Source organism: Meles meles, chromosome X (genome assembly GCF_922984935.1).
Source record: "Meles meles chromosome X, mMelMel3.1 paternal haplotype, whole genome shotgun sequence".
Lineage (NCBI taxonomy): Eukaryota > Metazoa > Chordata > Mammalia > Carnivora > Mustelidae > Meles > Meles meles.
In genome coordinates, this window is record NC_060087.1 from 16,167,019 (window position 1) to 16,190,379 (window position 23,361).

Genomic DNA, 23,361 nt, shown 5'->3' on the forward strand with positions numbered 1-23,361 from the left:
TAAAATGTGTGCACTTTGTGTATGATACCTATTTGTAACACTACAACAACTATGATAACAAATGGAAAAGGCAAAATTTAGAGCTGGGTGACCGGCCATACATCATTAGTGCCCCCAGGCTGCCATGACTGACCCTGGATCTCCCAGGCAACCACATTCTGTGACCCTGTGAAGAAGTAGGGAGAGTGAGACTCCTAAGGGCAGCATGGCAGACAAGAGATATGCCTCACCAGAGCCAGCGTGGAAACGGAAGTCACTCGCAAAGGCCCAGGCAGGGGGACTCAAGAGGCAGGGCTCTTCAAAAACTCCTCCTGACAGGAGATAAGAAGGTCTAACAAGCCAGCTCCTTGGTTCTGAAACCTGCCTTGAAAATCACCCTCCTTCCGGGTTCACTATAAACCTTTACCTGTTTCCAAACACACCAGATCTTCTACCAATGTCCAAACGGCCTGGGTCTTTTCTACGCCACCAGGAAAACTCTCTTGTGGATCGCTTCCCCATTCATGTGTAAAGCCTGGCCCAGGCGCTGCTTCTAGGTTCCGTCCATGTGGCCTGCCCAAAAGTACCCCTGTCAAAGGAACTGGAGTAAATCTCTTCGTATCTCAGAGCTTCCAGCTGCTCTTCTGTAAAGCAGGAACATCACTACCTACTTCAGGGTTATGGAGATTCTTGTGAGAACACCCGGCAGCAGGAGTAGTCGCAGTTGGTCCCATTCCCTTGGTGCTATACGAGAACACAGACTAAACAAGTTGTGGCAGATGCTCACTGGGCCCAAGCCCTGGGCCACGTAATCATAACCTCCACTTTTCAGTCTTCCCAAGAGTTGCACAAAATTCCCCTCGGAAATCCCCCACAACTTCCTAAGAAGTCAGTTTCCATTCTAAGACTTATTCTGCCTTGCTGATAATTTACTTAGAAAGTAAGAAGAAAAAATTCAAAGGTGCCTAAAAGAAGACAACAAACAGCTAAAAAATTCAGCTTGATTCAGTACTGAGCACTGTGATACACAAACTTATCTCCCACCCTGGTTCTTGATCTTGGAGGCAGGAGTTAACCTGGATTCCTGTGTTTCCACAATAAATTTAATATAAGTATGTATCATTTCAAAAGGACCCAGTATGCACAGCACACTCTATTCACAGCATGATTTACCAGTTAAATGAAACCTACATAATTTCCCAAACCCTACCAATCTGAGTTCTTGGCTGGGACCACCTGTAATACAAAGACAAGTTTAACTTCTATCTTCAGCTAGGGACAAAAGAAAGATGTTGTGGGGGGGGTGCAATTCATGGAAGGTGAGGGGAGGAAATATAAGTTAAACAAAAGTTGCTCTGCTGTGCAAGTAAGAAGTTTGCTCTGGTAATAGTTCTCTCCCTGGTATAGGCCCCCTTTCTATTGCAAAAAAAATTTTTTAGATTTATTTATTTATTTTGGAGGGGAAAGAGGCAGAGGGAGAGAATCTTCAAGCAGATTCCCTGCTGATGCTGGGCTCGATTTCACAACCCATGAAATCATGACCTGAGCCAAAACCAAGAGTCAGGCATTCAAATGACTGAGCCACCCAGGTGCCCCATTGCAAAAAAAAATTTTTAATAAATGTATACTTCCCTTACAAAATAATCCTTATGTAAAAGAGGCATATTTTGGGTGTACCCTTCAACAGCTAAGCACAGGGCTCACCAAGCAACTGGGTGGTTTCATGCTGAGATCCACCTTCCCGGCCTTCTGTGCCATGTGGTAGCAACACAGTCCCCTCTCCTCCACATCCATGCCCACTCCCCCATGAGAGTCTCTAGTCATCAAAGAACTGTTTGCAGTCACGAGAAGTTAGACTCCACCCATCCTGTCAAGTGTGACCACAAAAAAACCCAGAGAAGTGGGAGCTGGCACCAGAAAAGGGAGTGAACATGGAAAGCAGAGCAAGTATAGAGATTTCTATCATGGACAAGGCATTCAAGTCCAGGTGTCTGAAGTTGGCCTCAAGGTCCTTTATAGGTGGGGAGCCTCTGACACATGGGGCTTTGGTTTGAATGCCCAGAGGCCCACTCGATGCAGGGATCCAAGCAAGGGGTAAGGCTCTGATTTGCAGATAGAATGACCCTGGAATAGCCCTCCCATCCCCCAGAAAGTATGGAGAAGGCAGCTGGGTACAGTGTCTGGGAGGAAGAGCTCAAGAGCCAGGTGGGCCTGGTTCCAATCCCACTGAGATCAAGGAGCATCAGTGGAGAAGGAGAAGGAGGCGGAGAGGGGGGAGGTGGAAAGCAAGAGGGAGAGAAGGCGTGGGGAGGCTTTGAGTGAGAGAACGAGTATGTGTGTGTGTACTGCTCAGAACACTGCCTGCTGCAGTCATCGCTCAATAAATGTTAGGCATCGATATTTCTAAGTCTAAACCACCTGGAACTGTCCTCCAGGGGTGTGGTAGGGGCAGATTCTGGGGTTGCATACCAGGACAAGTGGTTGTTTACAGTGAGGGTCATGTGTGAAGATGCAAGCCCCCCACTCACCATCCTAAGATTCAGAAAGGCCTTGAACATCTGTTAAAAGGGCTAAACACAGGGGAAAGTGATGATTCTTAGTTGGTTTTCAGCAACCAAGTATGAGATTTACAAATGTCTCTTTGAAACCGTGGACAGAATCCAGGAGGTAACAGCCAGTAAAGGGACATTAACTGTGGCATTCCATTATTAGTACTGTCATGGGATGTTCTCTTCAGGGTGGTATGCATGTTTGATGACCATGAAAGTAGAAGATGAGTCAAGGATCCCAGAGCATCACTGGAGGCCCTTCCAGCCCATCTTCATGCCATTCCTGATCTAGCTGCCCATAAGGCTCAGAGTCCCCATGGTAGGAAGAGCTCACACCCTTGAGCATGAGCTAGGCAGGCCAGAGAGTAGCTTGTCCCGAGCCCCTTATTTTGTCCTTGTTTCCTCAGTGTTTTCACACACTGACATGCTTATAGGGACTTAGGTCCTTCCATCCTCATGTTATAGAGTTGTCAGGGGCCTTTAGCACTCTCCCTGTTTCTAGGCTGCCTGCTTCCCTTCTGCTGTCTAACTGGGCACCAGACCTGAACTTCGTCCACAGCTGTACAACTCAGCTGTTCAAAGTGAACCCTCCCTGCTCCAAGCCCCTCTATTCCCAGTTTCAACTCCTGGCAGCGCAACTCCACATCAGAGATGTCCCCAGGTACACCAGCACTTTGAGGGACCACTGATAGGGCCTTAGAAACCCAATCCAAGTCATCAGTGTGGTTGTCAGGCCTGCAGTTCAAAGATTCCTGAATTTTAAAACAAAATACAAAGGGGAAATAAAGAGGTTAGGGAAAAACTTTGTGTAACAATATCTTTGCATTACAAAATCTTTGTATCACAAACAATTTAGAGACATATTAAGAATTTTCAAAGTCGGGGTGCCTAGGTAGTGCAGTCAGTTAAGTGTCTGACTCTTGGTTTTGGTTCAGGTCATGATCTCAGAGTCGTGAGACTGAGCCCCAAAATGCGCTCCATGCTCAGTGTGAAGTTCACTTGTAACTGTCTCTCCTTCTCCCTCTGCCCCTACCCTCCCCCTCAAATGAATAAATCTTCAAAAAAAATTTTTCAGAGTCATAACTACCTGTTCCTTTTTTCCCTAAAAAGCACACCCAGGGACACCTGGGTGGCTCAGTCAGTTAAGCATCTGCCCTCCGCTCAGGTCATGATCTCAGCGTTCTGGGATCAGAGCCCTGCATCTGGCTTCCTGCTCCCTCTGCCTGCCGCTCCCTGTTTGTGCTCTCTGACAAATAAAATCTTAATAAATGAATGAATGAATAAATAAATATTTCTTTTAAAAAATAAATAAAATAAAAAATAAAAAGCACACCCAAGAGGGTTGCTCCACTCCCATCCCAATATACAGGCCTGGCATCTGACAGTCTCAGCTAAGCCACAATAGAATTCTTAAACAAGGACAGTTTTCAAGGACATTTTGAGGCCTTGAAGTACAAACAACTTCCTGGGTCAAATAGAGTCTTCTTAAACCACAGGAGCAGAGCAAAATGTGTGCCCTCACTCCGCGTCATTCCGAGCAAGCTGCTTTGTCTTTTTAAACAGACTTGCAGATATCTCCAGCTTCTTGATTAAATTTACCCTACCTCATTCCCCTCCTGCCCCCTTAATACCTCTTTGGAAGAACAAAAGGCACAAGAATCTTAGAGTTCTACTTATTGCTGCCAGTGGTCAAAAGCTTATTTTGAAAACAGTAAGGTAACAGATGTGATAGTGACAAGAGAAAAAGTAAAATGTAAATCTTGGTATTTGTTTCTGGGCAAGATTTTCATAAAGTAAAACAAGGCCTTCAGAGAAGTGAAGTCCCAAAGTATATGGACATGTGAAGGCTGCTCTTTGGCTCTTTCACAGAAAAAGCCCCTGCCATTCAGAACAACACATAAGGAACACCCTTTTGTGCGCTACAGTTACATCAGAGCATGGTTGCCTTGCCTATGGCGGCTGTCATTGTTTCTTCCTTGTTTTTCATTGCAGGAAGATAAAAACTGATGATGTAGGTATTTTTAAATCCTGTCTGTTGCCTTTCACCTGCAAAAACCATGAACAGAAAACAACAATATACTGTTGCTATTTAAGTATGCTAGCCCATTAAAGCAATCCAGTTTTGGATTCACCACATTATTTTAAATTAGCCAAAGTGTCACACTGAAAGGTCACTACACACATTTCTATTAAAGATGACCCAAAACAACACTTAAATGACCACTTCCTGTAAAAACAGCATGCTACACAAACCTTATACTCTAATAAAGAGGTTCTCAACCAGAGGTAATTGTGCCCCCAAGTGACACTTGGCAATGTCTGAAGACATTTTGGGTTGTCACGGCTAGGGTGGCATCTAGTGCGTTGAGGTCAGGGATGCTAACATCCCACAGTGGATACGGGCCACCCCCCCCACACACACGAATCTTCCAACCCTTAAAGTCAGTAGCGCCAAGGTTGAGAAACCCTGCTTTAGCAAGCTGTGCTACATGTGACAAGGGGAAAGACTTCCTTTCCACACTGTAGACACCTTGGTTCACACTACAATAATACAGAGCAGTGAGAACAAAGCTAGAAAATGATAATACAAAATAAACATTATTCCCATTTGGGCAGGTTTGTTAAAAGCTGTAGCAATTGTAGTAGTTTTAAAAGTTCTACTTCAGGGGCGCCTGGTAGCTCAGTGGGTTAAAGCTTCTGCCTTCGGCTCAGGTCATGATCCCAGGGTCCTGGGACTGAGCCCCACATCGGGCTCTCTGCTCAGCAGGGAACCTGCTTCTTCCTCTCTCTCTCTGCCTGCCTCTCTGCCTACTTGTGATCTCTGTCAAATAAATAAATAAAATCTTTTAAAAAAAGTTCTTCAAAAATAGAGAATCAATAAAATTCTTATTGGTGTTTGACAGAATCAATAAGCACAATTTGTTTCCTTAGGTAGAACTGTGACGAAATGCATTGGTAGTATTGTTAAGGGTTTTATAACATCCTTTATGGAACTGCCCTTGGCATCCACTTACCTGGATGGCAGTGCAGTGAAACTATGGTGCGAACCTGCAACAGACCCAAAGATAATGCACTGCCCTGGGGACCTGGAGCGAGCAAGCTTACTCGGTCAGGTCACTCCCTCAACAGGCCACTCCAGGGAAGGCACACATATTCCCTCTGCCTTTATGTGACCTTCACAGGCCCTACTGGGCAAAGAATTCCCTCCTAAGACCATCAATACAAATTATATGCTTAATCAGATGGATGGGAGCAGCTTTGGTCCCTGTAAAATCCAAAAGCATTTAAAAATTGGATTTACTCGATTTGATCAGAGCACTAATAGGAAGTTTTACATTTTTGATCAGGGTTTTTAAAAAAAATATAGCATTTCCCTGTGGGTACCTTTTTTTTTTTTTAATACCACAAAGAATCAGTAAAATGTAGGCTGCCTCATGACTGCAGCCACTATGTCCCTTTTTATAGTAACAGGAAGGATGTCTGTGTTCCCAAGGCAACCTGAGGTTTCACTCATCAATACAGCACTGGGTTCTTTTACCAAGCACAGTATCAATCTCCTGAGGTTTCAAAACTGGAGTTCTCTGCTCAGGACAGGGCATGACGGTCCTACACACACCAGAGCTAAGATGGTCACCAAATGTCAGAAACAAAGATAAAGAGCAGGTATCGGGTTAAATATTTCCTGAAGTTTTTCTCCAGGTGATCATTCAAGCTGATAACAAACCATTTGGTTCAATTTGATCTAAGGACTTTATGCAAAGAGATGTCCATGAACAACATAAAAGCTAAAGGCAATTCAAATACAGGGGGGCTCTGCGGTGTGGCTTGGTCCTCCTCAGAGCCCTCTCCCTATTGTCCTTTTGCCCTGTCCCTCACACTGCTGAGGCTTACCCTGCACCCCATTCTGTCCTCCCAGCCCACCTAGGTGGGTCCAGGGCCTGGTCCACAGAAACCCTGTCCTCCTATGTCAGCTCCACAGTGAATGAATAATCCAGATGAGAGTTTATGAGGATTTAAACTGGAATGGAATGCAAAGGAAAGGATAAAGTCTACCACAGAGAGGTAGATGCTACACAAATAGGCAACTGAATGGAGGTGGAAAGGAGAGAACCAAAGGCAAGCTGAGGTTCTGGGTTTAGGCAGCCTGAAGAAGAGTGGTATGACACCACCCACAAAAATAAGTAGAACTTGGAGGGAAGGTGATGAGCAATGAGTTAAGTTGAGTTGTTAAGGAATTTGGGGAGCCTAGAAAATAGCTAAATGGGAGATTTTGCCAATAGCCAGTTTAGAAAATAAAAATAAAGAAAAGAAAAAAATAACAATAATGATGATAATGATAACCAACAATGATCATGGCAGACTCAGTCCTAAATGCTTGACATGTCCATACTCACTTAATTTTCCCAAAAAGTCTATGAGGTAAGTGCTAATATTGTCTCCATTTTCCACGTGGAAAAACTCAGAAGTTAAACACGTTCCTGAGGTCACACAACAGGTAAAGAGCATAAGCTACGTACAAACTCATGCCTTCTGACTCTAGAACTATAGACTGGCTGGGGGCAGGGTGGGAAGTATTGCCTAGAGATGAAAGGCAAGGCCTTGCCTTAAAGGCATTGCTTACAAAGGAGAATGTATTAAACACTGACAACAGAAATCTACAATATGCACTTAACTCTGGGTTTCTAAATCATTTAAGGACTGGACTTTTAGAACCTGTCATGGACAATAAAACTTCACAAATCAAGCCCTCTATATTTTTGAAAATTGCATTATTTCAGACATATATGACTGGTTACTGCTGAACAAAATAGCTGAAATCATTTTACCTCTCTGCAAACTGTTGGTCTAACAACCAAACAAGATTCGAAAATATGTAGACATAACAACTCAAGGGTTTTAGATGGTCAATATTCTTTTAGCTTACAGATTCAGCCACTAATTTCTATAGGTTTAAGTTCTTATAAATATATGATACATTGTTATGTGACAGAAACATACCACAAATAACTTTCCGTGTAAAAGTAGTTCTAAGAAATAAAAACAAAATCTTTTAAAAAGGCGGGGGGGGGGGGGCGCCTGGGTGGCTCAGTGGGTTAAGCCTCTGCCTTTGGCTCAAGGTCATGATCTCAGGGTCCTGGGATCGAGCCCCACATCCGGCTCTCTGCTCAGCGGAGAGTCTGCTTCCCCCTCTCTCTCTCTGCCTGCCTCTCTGCCTACTTGTGATCTCTCTCTCTCTCTGTCAAATAAATAAAAACAAAATGTTAAAAAAAAAAGTAGTTCTGTACTTGGAAGTCATGTCACAGGGCCTTTGGCCCAGTTCAAAACCACTTTTAGTCGAGTCTGAGCATTGCTGTTATAGAACCAGTCCACCTCCAGTCCAGAATTCTTTGCAAACTGTAGGTAGCTACCAGTATTTTAAATAAATAGTGTAAGATTGATTGTAAAGAGCCAGAAGGGAAAAGGGGATGATGGAGGCGTTCAAGAATTTGGCTGTGGAGTTAGGTGCGCAGCTATATAAATTCAAACTGTTCACTAAGAATGGGTGAACTTTACAGTTCAACAGGAAGGAATAGGGAAGGAAGAAGGGAGGAATATGGTGGAAAGAGGAAAGCAAAGGGAACAGAAAAGCAAGCAGAAATAAAGGAAGGGTAGCCACTGTTTTGTAAAAGTCTATTTCAGCTACATCGATATGCACACTGTAGTATGTGTTTCTAATTGTGGAGTTATTCATGATCCAAAAAGCTAGAAAGCTCTGTTTCAGGGGAATTACATCTAGGTGAGGGCTGTGCAACGCTGTTGGGAATCGCCTGGGGATCTCATCATAATGAGTGCAAGTTCCAGTCACTAGGTCTGGGGAAAGGTGAGACTCTGCATTCTGAACAAGCTCCCGGATGTTGCTGATGTTGCTGGTCTGTGAACCGCACTTAAAGCAGCAAGGAGCTGAGGTACAAACGGAAGCTGAGCTGGCAGGAATACAGAGACTTAAGATTGTCATTATTGGAAGGATCCTTAGAAAACTCTAGTGCAGTGTTTCCCAAATGGACACAATCATGAGAACCTTCTAGGAGTTCTTACTAAAAATACAGATTCCTATAGGGGTGCCTGGGTGGCTCAGTGGGTTAAAGCCTCTGCCATCGGCTCAGTTCATGATCCCAGGATCCTAAAATCTAGCCCCACATCTGGCTCTCTGCTCAGCGGGGAGCCTGCTTCTCCCTCTCTCTCTGCCTGCCTCTCTGCCTACTTGTGATCGCTCTCTGTCAAATAAATAAATAAATTCTTTAAAAAATACAGATTCCTATAATCAAGGTGGTATGGTACTGGTATAAAAACAGACACACCAAACAAGAGGACACAATGGAGAGTCCAGAAATAGAGCCACACATATATGAGCAGGTGAATATTCAACAAAGGCATCAAGGTAATGCAATGGGTAAATAATGGTCTTTTCAAAATTGGTGCTGGAACAAGTGGCTATCCATATGCAAAAAAGTGAACTTCAATCTGTACTTTACATCATATATAAAAATTAACTCAAAACAGACCTATAAGACTTCTAGAAGAAAACCTAGAATATCTTCATGACCTTGATGTAGGCAAGGATTTCTTAGAACACAAGAAGCTCAAACTATAAAAGAAAAAATTGAAAAAAAGATTGATAAACTTTACTTCAACAAAATTAAAACCTTTTGTTCTTCAAAAAGACACCATTAAGAAAATGAAAAGGCAAGCCAGATATGTAGAAAATATTCACAATACTGATGTCTGACAAAGAACTCGTATCCAGGATATAATAAAAATTATAAAAGAAAACCACTTGAACTTAACATTAAAAAACTATTGACCAATCTTACCTGTGAATAAAGATGTAAAATTCTGAAATAGAAGCAAATAAAAAAGGCTTACCTCTAAATAAGCAAGCTCAGTTAAAAAAAATGGACAAAATACGTGAACAGACACTTCACATGCCAAGAAGCACCTGAAAAAATGCTCAATATCTTTAATCATCAAGAAAATGTGAAGTAGGGGCGCCTGGGTGGCTTAGTCGGTTAAGCGGCTGCCTTTGGTTCAGGTCGTGATCCCAGGGTCCTGGAATCAAGCCCCTCATCAGACTCCCTGCTCAGCAGAGAGCTTCTCCCTCTGCCTTTGTGTGCTGCTCTGCCTACTTGAGCGTGTGCTCTCTCTCTCTCTGTCAAATAAATAAATAAAATCTTTAAAAAAAGAAAATGTGAAGTAAAACCACAATGAGATGTCATTATACAACCACTAGAAAAAGAAAAATTTTTTTAAATCTCACAAAAATCTGACCATACCAAGTGCTGTAAAGGATGCAGAGCAACTAAATCTCTCCTGAACTGTAGGTGAGAATGTAAACTGGTACAACCACTTGGGAAAAGAGTTTGGCTTTTCCTTTCCCAGTTAAAGCATATGCGTATCATGATCCAGCAACTCCACTCTGAGAGATCTGCCCTATAGAAATGCAAATGTTATGTCCACCAAGCGGTTTTGCATGTGAATGCTCACATTATCTATTGCCTCAAACTGGAAACAATCCAACTGTCTATCAGCAAGAGAAGGGGTAAAACGGCAATGCAGCAAAAACACCGCCCTATATTCTTAGTTCTTCTCAGCAACAAAAGGAATGATTACTTACACGCACACACATACACCACATATGAATCTCAAACGCATGCCAGATGAAAGAAGCCAGAGAGAAAAGAGTACATTCTGTAAGATTCCATTTATAGGAAATGTTAAAAATGGCAAAGCTGATCTATGGTAACAGAAAGCAGATTAATAATTGCCTAGGGCTGAGGGTGGGGAGCATCTGCAAGGTGTTTGGACCGCCTGGTCTGTATTTTGATCGCAGGAGTGATTCCTGGAACGTATGCATCTGTCAGAGCACAAACATCAGCACACTTAGATGGGTGCCTTTTCAGGGTGCCTGAGTGGCTTGGTTGGTTGAGCATCCGACTCTTGGTTTTGGCTCAGGTTGTGCTCTCAGTCAGGGTAATGGCATCAAGCCCCATGTTGGGATCCACGCTTGGTGTGGAGGCTACTTGAGATTCTTTCTCCCTCTCCCTCTGTTCCTCCCCTTGCTTACTCTCGCTCAACTCTCTCTCAAATAAATACTTAAAAAAAATAAAGTAAAATGGGTGCGTTTTCTTGTATGTAAATTATATATATAAAAGTATGCCTGTACATAAATTATATGTAAATACACACACACGTTAATTTACAATGTACAGATTCCCAAACTTCTCAGACCTGGTGAAATGGCACCTCCCAAGAGAAGGCAGAGAATCTGAATTTCCAATAAGCAGACCAGATAGTTCTCAGGATCAGACAAGTGAGGGTAATACTATTTTAGTCCAATTCAAAGAAGCAGAAAAGGAAAGCCTAGTGAGATGAAGTGGCTTTATGAAGGCCCCAGATAAACAGCAAGTGCCCCTGTTCACAGGAATGAGTATGTATCATCATTTTACCAAGCAGCCAAATGTAGAGGGAGCAGGGCAGCATAGGAGGTGAGATGAAAGCAGCGCCCATGTCATGCCTACTTTGCCCAAGCAGCATTTAGTGGGCCTTAATAAAAAGCAGTAAAAGTATTTCCACTGGAGACAACGAGAGCCCAGTTCACATTAATAAATCATTTAAATATCATTCTGTCTACATGTGAACCTACTTCTCAGATGCATCCCTGGGTCCGAGAGCTTGAATAGAACCATTTCCCAGGGCACTCTGCCCTCCTGGCACCCTGAGCGCTTGTCCCTTCTCTGAAAAAGCCAGGGGCTCTCTTATCTCTAGGCCTCTGCACAAGCTGCGGCCGCTGCCTGAATACCCCAACCTGTACCCCAAAACATATACTTTCCATACTCTTGGATAAGCAGCTACTTCTCCGGGTAGCATTCCCTGCTCTACCTCGGTACCCAGATGGGAGCATTCTAGGTGCACACGCAGCCCTTATCTGTCCTCCTCACTATGGTTGTGATACCTGAGCTACACCAGGTCCTTTTACCTCGTCTCCCACTGTTTTCTCTGCACTCAGCCCCGAGCCCAGCCCTGAGCAGGCTCTCGGCAGGTATTGATCGTCCGAACACCGCAGACAGAACTTCATCCACAGGTCTGTGGAACTATTAAGTCTGGTGTCTCCTCCACCTCCCTCTACTTACTGGAGAATTTTTTTCCACAGGAGAAACAAACATCTATCCCTGTCACATTTGTTTCTGAGGGTGAAGGACTCCTAGAGCTCCACTGGGAGTGGCAGGATATGGGGCTAAGGTGGGCTCAGACAGGTGTTTGCAGACCCAGATACTGACACCCCAAAACCCAAGCAGGTGTGATTGGGGCCCCCTGGGAAAAACATCATCAAACCAGTTGAGCTGAAAGATCTGCATCCCAGCCACTGGGGTCACTTGGCTTCCATTGTTGAGAAACCTAGTCCTCATGTGGACACAGAGAACTGACGGGTGAATGGCAGCTTTTTTCTTATCGACCCTGACACCATCAATTTTAAAAGCTACAATGGCTTAAACAAGGCTCCTAAAACTTGATTTTGCATCAGAATCACCTGGAAGGGTTGTAAAAGTACAACTGCCAAGCTGGATAGCACAAAATTCTGATTCAGAAGGGCTGGAATACAGCCCATGAAATTACATTTCTGACAGGCTCCCAGGTGCCAATCATGCTGCCAGGCTATGAATCACACTTTGAGAAGCCCAGGCTTAAACCACAAAGACATATGTGATTTCATTAATCAAGAGGCATTTAGGGAGTCTTGGTGTTCCTACACTGGTTGAAAGATGAACAACTGAAGATCTCTTTGTTTTTCTACTCAGCCGTCTTTCAGTGTATCTCTCCCTCATGACCACGAGATGGCTGCCAAAGCTCCAATATCATAGTCTCACAGGAGACCAGGTGAAGTGGAATGGAGACGGCAGGAGCCAAAACACGAGGTCTCCTCATGCTCATTTCTCTTTGATCTTAAGTCTTCTTGGCAATTCCTAGGTCCCATGGCTACAAGGGAAACCAGGAGAGTGAATACATGGCAAAGGAAAATGCAACGTGCAAGAATGACTTGGGCTTGAAGTGACTCAGCCGGGCCCCACTGCTCTCCACCTCAGTACCTGGGCTCCGTAGGAAGGGAAGGATGGTTGGGGGATAGGCATCCAGTAGACTGCCCCACCATTCATGTTCTTGTGTGGGTGCCCCACTGCCAGCCCGTAAGAGGGTGTCCCTCAGCAAGGCCTTCCCCAGCACGCTGCTAAAAAGCAATCTGGCTCCACACAATAGCTGTTTAACAGAACTCAACAGCTCTTTGGGACTCCTTTCTCCTTGTAGAAGGCTAGTTCCACCTTTGCCACAGGATGGAGGGGAGAACTAAACAAGAGAATAAATTTGTCCTTTTAAGATAAAATAGATTTTATCTTTACCAGACTGAGCTCTGGAAAGCTACGGACTGTGCCGACTCTTATCACGTTTCACAGGTCGGCACATGTCAGGCACTCAGTAAACATTTTCAGAATGGACCAAGAGCTTCATTTAAGTACCTGTCCTTAGACTCTGAAAGGCTGTTAATAGAAATGCCTTCTGGACATTTTCACACTAAAGGAGATGTTGCTGAAATAGAAGCTAGAAGGAAACGAGGACTAACAGAGATGAGAAGCAGAAAAGACTAGCTGCTGTGCAAACAGAGCGAAGAGTGTTACAGGGTTATGATTCAGCCAGGCTCATGTTCAGACATGACGTTCAACAGACACCGCCATGGAGGAGTGGAGGTGCAGGTCAGCACCCTCACTCACACTACATGCTGCAGGGGTGACAACCAGCCTGCATCTCTCCTGCTGACCTTGAGTGACCGGCAGCAGCTGCCTGGAGCATGGTGTCAGATGCGCGGTGAGGCCGCTTCCAGTCGATGACTTGAGTCTAGCATGGGATGCGTGGGAAAAGAACTGCCAGTGTGCGTCACACACTTTTTGCTCCCCTGGATAAAATAACTGAGGGATGCTTTGTTTGTTTGTTTGTTTAAATAGGTTCAATGCAGACCTTGAACTCACAACCCTGAGGCCAAGACCTGAGCTGAGATCAAGTCAGATGCTCAACGGAATGAGCCACCCTGTCACTCCCTGAGGAATGTTAAATTGACCAAAGGAAACTGACTGGCCTGCTCTCTATGTTCATTTGAAGGCGCCACAAAGCAAACTCACCATTCTTTTCCAAGCCTAGAAAGACTACTCAACACGTCTAACTCCTGAAAGGCAGCAGGCTGTGTGCTTCAGATGTACTTTTTTCTAATCCTTAAGACAATTGCAGGAAGTAATACCATTTTACTGATGGGAAAGTGAAGTCCTAAAAGATTTTTTTCCCAAAACAACACTGAGTTAAGGGGCTGAGGCTGTATCTAAAGATGCCTTTGGGGGACACTCTCCCAGCCCCTGGCCCTATCCTCCCGTGGCTCAGAAGGCTTAGCCTGCACCAGACTGCAGCTGACTCTGACCATCTACACTCAGGTCAAACATGGTTCTCTCATGCTAAAACTGACACAGGACTTCTACTATCAGAATGCTCACCGTTTTCTGTTCTAAGAAATAAACAAAAACCCAAAGTTCCTCCCGAAACAGAAGCTTATTCTATTTCTCTCAACCAAAGTCGACTCTGTAACACAAGGAAAGGCAGGACAGATCTTGTTCTATGGGTACACTGTGCTTCTCTCTCACATGGCTCAGAAAATTCCACAGAAACAGCCTGCTGGTACTCGTTCTGACAGCAGCAATACGGAGATGGAACAGAATAAGAGATATGTGTATGGAGCATGCCTGGGAACAAACATGACTGATGTCTTCTTAACACACACAAAAAATAGGGGATTCATTAAGTAAAATCATGACTACCCTTTTTGTTAAGTTTATTTGTTTTGACAAACATGGTTTGCCTTAATTACAGCTACCAGTGGCCAACAGTAAATGATAAAATGTTTTAATTTGCCCACAAGAAACGACGGTATCTACCATTCCCAGGAAAAACCTAACCTCAGCTAAATCTTTCCCGTGTTAATGTTTATAATCAACATTGTTTTATAAAAATTATTTAATAACATTTATAGTTCTGAGGAAACAAGTAAAATGTGGATGCCACCTAGCCTCTGCTTCCCCAGCATTAACTATCAAGCTCCAGGCACAACTATAACACCAAGAGGGCTTGAATTCTACTCATGAGACCCTGGTTTATTCCTCAAAGAACCTAACCTGGCACCTTGTATATGGCGGGCACATAAAAAATATGGTCCCTTAATACCAGCTAATATTTATTCATCTCTTACTCTTGGCCAGGCACTGTATTAAGTACTTTGCTTGTATTATCTTATTTACATCTCACAACAACCTCATGCAGTCAGATTTATTATTCTCCCCTTTCAGAGAGGAGGAGAAGAATCTTCCAAAAAGGTGGAGTGAGTTTCTCAAGGTCACCTAGGTAAGAAAAGGAGCAGAACCAGGATTTAATCCCAGGGCATCTGGCTTCGAAAGCAAGAAAAACACTATACTAAATGATTAAACTATTTATGCCCAAGTGCACCAGACTTTTCTCATTGCCAAGAAGAGTGATTGTCATAGTACAGACAGATATTTGCAGATTCTGAAGCTCCTCTACCATTAATGAGTATTAAACATTGTTTCTGCTAGAGAATAAGTTACTGAAGAAATTGTGTATTTGATTTGTCCTGAAACTTGGCACGGGATCAGGGATCAAGCCAAGGCAGCTTCTGGCCCAGGGGCTCTCACTAATTTAGCTCTTGAGTTCCTGGCAGCCCAGCTGGTGAAAAGAAAGCCAGCTTCAGAGTATAGAATAAAGGCAGGTGCCTTAAAAGGGTGCTCCAGGGCTCAGTAGTGCTCATCTGTCTATCCTTGCTGTTTTGGGACGAATTCCTGCAGCTGTGCCCCATCCTCTTTGAAGGATTTATAGTTAACCTACTACTATTACAAGAGTTTTTAAAAAAAAAAAAAAAAAAGAAAAGGAAATAGCCAATGACAAGAATGCAAGAGGGAGGGCAAGATGGGTGGGTAGCTTACAGTACAATTTAGGGGAGGAAAAAAATCACTGTTAAGGATGTAAGACAGCTAAGGGCACCTGGGTGGGTCAGTGGGTTAAGCATCTGCCTTCAGCTCAGGTCATGATCTCAGGGTCCTGGGATCGAGCCCCGCATCGGGCTCTCTGCTCAGCAGGGAGCCTGCTCCACCCCCCCCACCTCTGTCGCCTGCCACTCTGCCTACTTGTGATCTCTCTCTCTGTCAAATAAATAAATAAAGTCTTAAAAAAAAAAAGGATGTAAGACAGCTTGCCCCAAATCTATAGAGAAAGAGTAGATCAGTGACTGGGTTGCCTAGGGCTGGGTGTCGGGAGGAAAGGAGGAGTGACTGCTAAAGGGTGTGAGGTTTCTTTTTGAGGTGAAGAAAATTTTCTAGAATTGATTGTGGTAATGGCCGTATATTGCACAACTCTGAATATGCTAAAAACCACTGAATTACGCACTCTGGGTGAGGGAACTATACGGTTAGGGTTCTTGGTTTCTGGCTCAGGTCATGAGTTCATGGGTCGTGAGACTGAACCCTGCATCAGGCTTTGCGCTCAGCATGGAGTCTGAACAGTCTCTTCTTCTGCCCCTCCCTGCCACTCACATGCATACACTCCTTCTCTCTCAAATAAATAAACAAATCTTTAAAAAAAAGTAAAGTAAAGAAAGCTGGCTAATTATCAGAAGACCACATTAAAACCATCCCCAAACCACCCTCTTACACTGTTGGTGGGAATGCAAGTTGGTACAGCCACTTTGGAAAACAGTGTGGAGATTCCTTAAGAAATTAAAAATAGAGCTTCCCTATGACCCTGCAATTGCACTGCTGGGTATTTACCCCAAAGATACAGATGTAGTGAAAAGAAGAGCCATCTGTATCCCAATGTTTATTGCAGCAATGGCCACAGTCGCCAAACTGTGGAAAGAACCAAGATGCCCTTCAACGGACGAATGGATAAGGAAGATGTGGTCCATATACACAATGGAGTATTATGTCTCCATCAGAAAGGATGACTACCCAACTTTTGTAGCAACATGGACCGGACTGGAAGAGATTATGCTGAGCGAAATAAGTCAAGCAGAGAGAGTCAAGTATCATATGGTTTCACTTATTTGTGGAGCATAACAAAGAACATGGAGGACATGGGGAGATGGAGAGGAGAAGGGAGGTGAGGGAAATTGGAAGGGGAGATGAACCATGAGAGACTATGGACTCTGAAAAACAACCAGAGGGTTTTGAAGGGGGGGGTGGGAGGTTGGGGAACCAGGTGGTGGGTAATAGGGAGGGCACGTACTGCATGGAGCACTGGGTGTGGTGCAAAAACAATGAATACTGTTCCGCTGAAAATAAATTAAAAAAAAAAAAAACCATCCCCAAACCATAAAATATTAAAACCACAACTACATGACAAGAACAAGCAAAAATCAGAGCACTCTGGTTATGTATGAATGGCATATACAGTTGACCCTGTAACAATCCAGGTTTGAACAACATGCGTTCAAATTATGTGGGTTCACATACATGAGCATTTTTCCTGATACATAAAGTACACTACTGTAAATGTATTTTCTCTTCCTAATGATTTTCTTAATAACACTTTCCCTAGCATACTCTGTTGTAAGAATACAGTACATAATCCATATAACACAAAATAGGTGTTAATCGACTTTGTATGTTATCAGTAAAGTTTCTGGTCAAAAGTAGGTTATCGGTAAATTATAGCAAAGTCAAACATTATATGCAGGTTTTCAACTGCACGGGGGAGTCAGCACCCCAATCCCCAAGTTGTTCAATAACAAAAGTGCATGAGTTTTATTATTTGCTTCCAAGCAGAGCAATCTGAAATCTAAAAATCAATATTGAAGGTATTTATTGTAAACAATCTGATGTTTGGAAACCAAGTCATTGCAAAATTTGAGATCAGCACCAGAGAAGGAATAGAACCACTTTCGAGCCAGGGAAGGATATCTGACAAAGCAAACATAGGAAGTGCAATAAAGAAGAAAGAAGCCACAGCTTCCAGAGCATTCCTGAGGAGTCTGACCCATTTGTGAGGTTATTCAACATCCCGTTCCATAAAACAAGGCCTCATAAGTAGCTAAAAATATGTCAGGTAGCAGGGGAGCCTTTCTGAATTTCACTCCAAAAGGCTCACAGTGAGCAGAGTATTCTTGCTAAAGACTGCACAGCATTCCAAGTATTTGATAGAAATATCTTTTTTTTTTTAAAGTCATCTCTACCCCCAGCGTAGGCCTTGAACTCATGACCCAAGATCAAGAGTCTCATGCTCCACCGAATGAGCCAGTCAGGCACCCCACAAATTTTTTTTTAAGAGTCTTATACTAATCCTAAACGCTCCCTTCCTTCCACTTAAGCTGTCTTCAAGATTCTGCCTCTCTCCCCAACTCTGGTTCCTAAGAGGCTATAAAACGAGTTGGGGGTGATTGTAGAACCTTATGAATATACTAAAAACCACTGAACTATATATATACTTCACCAGGGTGACATTTTTGCTATATGAATTATATATCAATAATAATTTTTAAACTGTTTCCTAAAATTCAAAGCCAAAGATAGAATTACTGTATCAGGGGCGCCTGGGTGGGTCAGTGGGTTAAAGCCTCTGCTTTCAGCTCAGGTCATGATCCCAGGGTCCTGGGATCGAGCTCCACAGAGAGCCTGCTTCCTCCTCTCTCTTCTGCCTGCCTCTCTTGCCTACTTGTAATCTCTGTCTGCCAAATAAATAAATAAAATCTTAAAAAAAAAAAAAAATTACCGTATCACCCAGCAATTCAACTTCTGTGTATATATACTAAAGAATTGAAAGCAGGGACTCAAACCATACTTGGCCACCCAAGTACATAGCAGCACTGTTCACAACAGCCAAAAGGTGGAAGCAACCCTAGTGTCCATCAACTGAGGAACAGATAAACAAATGTAGTCTATCCACACGATGGATGGAATATTATTCAGCCCTAAAAAGAAATGAAATTCTGATATATGCCACAACATGGATGAACCTTGAGGACATTATGCAAAGTGAAATAAGCCAGTCACAAAAGGATAAATGTTGTATGAGTCCACTTATATGAGGTACCTAGAACAAAGAGACAGAAAATAGAATATTGGTTACCAGGGATTAGGGGGAAGGCCTAATGGGGAGTTACTATTTAATGGGTATAGTTTTTGTTTGAGATGATATAAAGTTCTGGAAAAAGATAGTGCTGACCTATGTCACATAACATTGTGAATGCACTTAATGCCACTGAATTGTACACTTTAAAATGGTTAAAATGGTAAAGTTTATGTTATATATAATTTACCACAATAAAAAAACAATTTAAAAACTCAGGGCTCGGGGCGCCTGGGTGGCTCAGTGGTTTAAGCCTCTGCCTTCGGCTCAGGTCATGATCTCGGGGTCCTGGGATCGAGCCCCGCATCGGGCTCTCTGCTCAAGCGGGGAGCCTGTTTCTCCCTCTCTCTCTGCCTGTCTCTCTGCCTACTTGTGACCTCTCTCTCTGTCAAATAAATAAAATATTAAAAAAAAAACAAAACAAAACAAAAAAAAAACTCAGGGCTCTCTAATCAATGAATCCACATTTGATAGCTGCTTCAGAGTAATATGTTAGCACACACAAAAAAAAACTTCAGAAAGCGAATACCCTTTTTTGCATTACAAATATGAGGTCAGAATATTTTACATGCATTAATCAATGTTTAGTTGATTAGGCAGTTACATTTAATGCTTATACATCCAACTTGGATCACTGAAGGAAGGATCAAAACCATCACACCATGGATAAACATCTATGTTTTCCTCTCTCTATTAAGTAGCTTACAACGGTTAAGATAATCCTCTCGGGGCGCCTGGGTGGCTCAGTGGGTTAAAGCCTCTGCCTTTGGCTCGGGTCATGATCTCAGGGTCCTGGGATCGAGTCCTGCACTGGGCTCTCTGCTCAGCGGGGAGTCTGCTTCCTCCCCCTCTCTCTGCCTGCCTCTCTGCCTACTTGTGATCTCTGTCAAATAAATAAATAAAAATAAAATCTTTAAAAAAAAGATAATCCTCTCAATCAGTGCTGGCCCATGGAACTTACTGCAATGAAAGGAATGTTCTGTATCTGTGCTGTCCAATACAGTAGCCGTTAGCCACATGGGACTGAGTAACTAAAATGTGACTAGTGCAACTGAGGGGGTAAATTTTAAATTTTATTTAATTTTAATTAATTTAAATAGCCACATGTGGCAACTGGTTACCACACTGGTCAACACAGAGTCTAAAATCCTAAACTTATAGCACACCACTCAACTCTCTTATCTTGCCAAAAGCCATGACAATTTCCACAGTTCCAGAAAGTTGAATGGTGTCTTGATCTCCACGCCAATTTTTGGAGCAAAACATCTAGTGGTGGGTGTCAAAGAGGGACAGAGGACAAAAAATAAGAATTTTCCTTTAGTCTCCTGTGTTCCCTGTGGAAAATGCTAACTACACAAAGAGAGAAAAGTAAGTTCGTCTAGCACAATGAGAAAATGGACATAGGACAAGTATCAGACATACTTAGAGAAAGAGGAAAAGGAATGCCACTGGCTGAATAGGCTCCTGCATCGGGCACAACTGTATCCTTCAAGAATTTCAATATATAAACTGAGCTTGAGTGGAAGAAAAAGAACCACCATTCCTACGCAGAAGCTGGAGAGCATGGCCACAGACAGGCCTCCAGTAACAATATGCTGAATACCTGACAGTGTTGTTCTGCTAGCCACAGGACACCTAAATGTAAGTGACTATGAAGACTCACACATGCACGAAGACCATCCCTCGGTCCTCCACCAGAATAACTGTGCTTATCTATGGCCTCATGGTCCATTTTGTATTTCCATTTATGGTATTTTTCTGTGTTAGACTTGGATTATATTAAATTAGAGAAAGCCTATCTCACCAGGTCATTAGATCCTTGGAAGGCAAAGCCAGGATACAAATATATCAATGTAAGTACACTGATACATAGTATATATGTATTCTATAGATTTTATTTTTAAGTAATCTCTACCCCCAACATGGGGCTCAAACTTACAACCCTGAGATCAAGAGTCACATGCTGTATGGATTAAACCATCCAGAGACCCCAAAAATCTATTTTTTATATTCATAGACAGAAGATCTGGGATGTTATACTCAATGCACAGATGATGATGGCCATACAAACTACCTCACAGAGCACCTATGTGCGAGACACTGCACTAAACACTTTCCATGCATTACCTCATACAGTCCTCCTGTCAACCCTGTGAAGAATTTCTGTTATTTCCCTATTTTATAAGTAAAGAAACTGAGGCTAAGAATAAAAAAGAAACTAGCCCACATCATCATCGCTACTTAGTGGCTAAACCGGTAACTGATCATATTAAGGTCTTAAATAGTAAATTCTTTGTAAATTTTTATTTTTTTTTAATTTTTAAAAAGATTTTATTTATTTATTTTTCAGAGAGACAGAGAGAGTACAGGGAGGCAGAGTGGCAGGCAGAGGCAGAGGGAGAAGCAGGCTCCTCATGGAACAAGGAGCCCAATGCGGGACTCAATCCCAGAATGCTGGGATCATGACCTGAGCTGAAGGCAGCTGCTTAACCGACCGAGACACACAGGTGTCCCAAATTTTTTGTATTTTTAAAATTTTATTGTGGTAAGAACACTTAACATGGTATCTACATTCTTTTTTTTAATTTAATTTTATTTTTTCAGTGTTCCAAGATTCATTGTTTATGCACCACACTGAGTGCTCCATGCAATACGTGCCCTCGTACATTCTTTACATTAAGGATTTTATTTATTTATTCATGAGAGACAGAAAGAGAGAGAGGCAGAGGGAGAAGCAGGCTCCCCAAGGAGCAGGTAGTCCAATCCGGGACTCAACCCCAGGACCCTGGGATCATGAGTTGAGCTGAAGGCAGATGATTAACTGACTGAGCCCACAGCGATGCTCTTAATAAACTTGTAAAAATGTGATACAATATTGTTGACTCCACGTACAGTGTTGTACCGAAGATCTCTAGAACTTACTCATCTTGTTTAACTGCAACTTTATGTCTCTTGATTAGTAACTCCCCATTTACTGCTGCCCACCTCCTGGGAACCACCAATCTACTCTTTGATTCTGTGAATTTGTCTATTTTAGATGTTTCATATATGCGGAATATCTGTATACAGTATTTGTCTTTCCACGACTGGCTTATTTCATAATGTCATCGCAGGTCCATCCACGTTGTCACATACTGCAGAATTTTCTTCCTTTTTAAGGCTAGATATGGAGCACCTGGGTGGCTCAGTCAGTCAAGCATCTGCCTGCAGCTCAGGCCATGATCTCAGGATCCTGGATCAAGCCCTATGTCCAGCTCCCAGCTCAGCAGGGCGTCCGCTTCTCTTGCTCTCTCTGCCTTTCCCTCTGCTTAGGCTCTTTTTGTCTGTCTCTCTCTCTCCCTCTCCCAAATGAATAAATGGAATCTTTTAAAAAAAAGACTAGATAATATACCACTCTATATATATACCACATTTTCTTTATCCATTCATTTGTACATAGATATTTGTTAGCCCTTGTGAACAGTGCTAAAATCCCTGAGATCCTGATTTTAATTCTTTTGGATGTATACTCAAAAGTGGGATTGCTGGATCATATGGTATAGTTCTATTTTTACTTTTTTTTTGAGGAAACTTCATACTGTTTTCCACAGCAGCTGCACTGCTGCATTTGCATTCCCACTAACGGTGCACGAAAGTTCCAATTTCTTCACATCCTCACCAGAGCTTGCTGTTTTTTGTTTTTTGATAATGGCCATCTTAACAGATATGAGGTGATATCTCACCTGTAAATTCTTAACTGAAGAAAGAGGAAAAAAGGCTACACAATGTTAATTTGTGCAAAGAGTTAGAGAAGGGAGACACCAATGTCACAGAAGTAAACACCAAACAAAACATCACGTAAGAAGGTTTAGGAACTGGGCCCCACAGAAAGCCCCAGTTCCTTATGGAAACTGGGAGGTTTTGTCAAAAGGATGCTGAGTCGTGGTTCTGCCTGTTCACACAGGGCAAAGCAAGAGAAGAGGCATTTAGAGGAGACAGGTCTAGGTGAACATAAAGGACCTGACGTATGAGGTAAGGGGTGCCCCGCCAGCCTCAGAGAATGCGAAGCAAAGACCTACTCTCTGTCCTGGAAAAATTTAACATGCACCTGCTTACAGTACCCCCATGTTTTCTCTCAAGATCCCCTCCAGACCTGGAGTCAACAGAGGGGAACTCCAAAAGGCCAGGCCCTTGGTCTGAGAGTGGGAAGATCAGTTCTTAGCAGGAATGCAGCCGCATGACTTTTCCAAAACTCAGTTACATCAGGCAGAGAGGAGAAGACATCCAGGAAGTCACAGGGACTCCATAAACATAGCCATGACCCTGTTCAGCCTATCCCAGTCCTCCCGGTGTGTGTGTTGTCCACACCACCCAAGGCCCAGGCATGCCTCCATTCTGGCATGGCTGGCTTGACTGAAGATTATCCTGTGAATCACATGTGTACTTACGCAAATCGCTAAAGCTGTGACATTGTTAGTATGTCTCAACAGGGACCAATAACCTCAGCATAGGCCCAACACAGTAACTCCTACCCTGAGCTAGTATTTTTCTCAAAAGACAAACTCCTTTATTTTTTTTAAAGATTTTATTTATTCATTTGACAGAGAGAGAGAGAGAGAGAGATCGCAAGCAGGCAGAGAGGCAGGCAGAGAGAGAG

At 43.0% G+C, this 23,361-nt stretch overlaps 1 protein-coding gene across 14 annotated transcripts in view; it reads right to left on the reverse strand.

Moving 5' to 3' along the window:
• Window positions 1–23,361, reverse strand: part of MAP7D2 (MAP7 domain containing 2) — a 97,739-nt gene that overhangs the window by 59,242 nt on the left and 15,136 nt on the right. The window lies entirely within an intron of this gene.